Source organism: Nematolebias whitei, unplaced genomic scaffold (genome assembly GCF_014905685.2).
Source record: "Nematolebias whitei isolate Nwh7 unplaced genomic scaffold, NemWhi1 Nwh_scaf_8411, whole genome shotgun sequence".
Taxonomy (NCBI): Eukaryota; Metazoa; Chordata; class Actinopteri; order Cyprinodontiformes; family Rivulidae; genus Nematolebias; species Nematolebias whitei.
The window spans coordinates 1-1,889 of NW_023626956.1; the positions used below are offsets into that span (position 1 = coordinate 1).

General features: G+C 39.9%; 1 long non-coding RNA gene across 1 annotated transcript; it reads right to left on the bottom strand.

The window, feature by feature from the left end:
• Window positions 1–181: 181 nt before the first annotated feature.
• LOC119429830 lies at window positions 182–1,105 on the bottom strand. Its single transcript, XR_005187847.1, has 3 exons — window positions 1,089–1,105; window positions 520–592; window positions 182–230 (listed from the first exon to the last, which is right to left on the bottom strand). It is a non-coding gene; the product is annotated as an uncharacterized LOC119429830 (long non-coding RNA).
• Between the last annotated feature and the right edge of the window lie 784 nt (window positions 1,106–1,889).

Sequence of the window (1,889 nt, forward strand, 5' to 3'; positions counted from 1 at the left end):
AGTTTATATTTTAGATCCTTATTTACTGTTTCTTTTTACACGTTATATTGTTGCTATTGTTGAATGTAACTCGGCCCTGTGTACACAATTTTGTTCCACCTCATGTACCACACGTGATGCGAATGACAATAAAGAATCTTGAAAATTATATTTTTGTACCCATCAATGTCAGCTGTTTCCACATAACACAGACTGTGAGGCTCTGAACTGCATAGAAGAAGAACATCTGCCTAGGAGCAAGGAAAGATTTAAACACACACACACACAGATACACACATGCATGCACACACACACGCACGCACGCACACACACACACACACACACACACAATGGATGATTTAGATTGCGAATTGTTACTGATGCAAACTGATAACCTGAGTCCAAACAAAATAAAACTCTAGCTCTTGTGCTAAAAATAGGAATGTTAAACATTTTTCCATCACATAGCTCACTTACAACAAAACAATCAAACTTTTATAGAGCTGTTAGTTTTCATATTTTCTAAATTCAGGGGCTCACAGGGATGACTTGGTCTTTGTGGATCCGCAGCACATCTCCCACACACAAATCTTTCCACTGCTTTGTGCTGAAACTAAGAGAAATATGTTATATAAAATACAATTTGCATTTCTAATTTGCTTGACAAATTTATGGAAATAGTTTGTTACATTTTCACAAGCAGTAAACATAGATATGCATAGAGTACATAAATCAAAAACAAAACTGGTACTTCATCTCTTTAAAAAATGTGCAAACGGCAGCAGCTGATTTTCATTCTTTTTGTTTTTATAGGTATAAAACATTAGTTTGCATAGCTAACATGTTTGGTGAAGCCCAATAAAAATGACATTTTGCAGAAAATGTTTATTTATTTATTGTGATTAGGACAATTTGAAGACGATTCCTGATTACGAAGAGGTTTGTCCTCTGATCCACACAGAAAATACTTTGTTTTGCCTTGCTCTAATTATTGAAGGGACCATCCAGGAATCCAGTGGTTTACACTTCATTGGAGATTCATTAGTGGTTTGTTTCAAAATGGAGCTGTGCTGACTCCTGAGAGAATAACCCTGTGTCTTTGTCCTCACCTCTGGGAGATGAGTACGTCACAGGGTCGAGAGTTAATCTCAGTGTCAGAGCGTCTCCTTCCCTGAATCAGAGACAGAGAGACAAACAGAGACAAGTGGAAAGAGTGAAAAAGAGCATTAGAGGAAAGATGGAGACAGGTGACGAGGAGAAGGGATCAGAGTGATGGACAAGGAGCATTGAGAGAGGGAATGAGGGTGGCCATGAAAGACTGAACAGGAGAGAGGAAGAAGGAGAGATGCCATTATGGGGCTCTACAGTGACACCAGCTGGGAGATTTACGCCCTCCACTAAATGATTAGTCAATAAAGAGGGGTCAAGTAAGCGTTTCACCCAGAGCTGTTAACGACCGTAACTCAGTGATGCACTTAACCAGAGAATTCTCCATGCAAAACATCACGCCTGCATTTAAAAGAAAAAGCTTTAATGATAGGAAAGAAAATTAATGCTGCGGGGATGACTGGGTTTGTCAATGAGGAGAGGACAAGGAGTCAATGAGGACAATGAAGGAGAGGAACGGGAGCTTAAATAGACTGAACAGTCAAAATCATAATGCATGAGGCTGGTTGTATTCTGAGACCATGAGCGATCCATGCAGCTCAGGCTTTGACATGTAGCAAGAAAATTATCTTCATGGTCTTACCATGTCCGTGATGAGGTCTTTGAGCCCTCTTACGGTGAGGACGGTGAGCAGTGGGATGATTGTAATGTACCAAGGTATGGACGAAATTACTGGGACACACTGGAACCCACATCCAAGCATGAGAACATGAAAATGAGGAAATGAAGACTGTCACTTCTTT